Source organism: Penaeus monodon, chromosome 31, assembly GCF_015228065.2.
Source record: "Penaeus monodon isolate SGIC_2016 chromosome 31, NSTDA_Pmon_1, whole genome shotgun sequence".
In the NCBI taxonomy this organism is placed as follows: domain Eukaryota; kingdom Metazoa; phylum Arthropoda; class Malacostraca; order Decapoda; family Penaeidae; genus Penaeus; species Penaeus monodon.
In genome coordinates this window covers 19,340,880-19,341,095 of record NC_051416.1, presented here as the reverse complement: position 1 = coordinate 19,341,095, position 216 = coordinate 19,340,880, and positions in this window count along the sequence as shown.

The following is a 216-nucleotide window of genomic DNA, read 5'->3' as shown; positions in this document are numbered from 1 at the left end:
CGCCCCCAGGCCCTTCGGTGCGGACGTGCGGGTCGGCGCGTCCAGTGCGGACTGCGGATTTCCTGCGCCTTCTTCGTCCTCTTCGTCGCCTTCGTCGCCTTCTTCGTCCTCTTCGTCTCCTTCGTCCCCCTTTTCGTCGCCTTCGTCCCCCTCTTCGTCGCCCCCTTCGTCGTCGCTGTCGGGTCGAGGTTCGTCCGTGACACGAGGCACATGCAC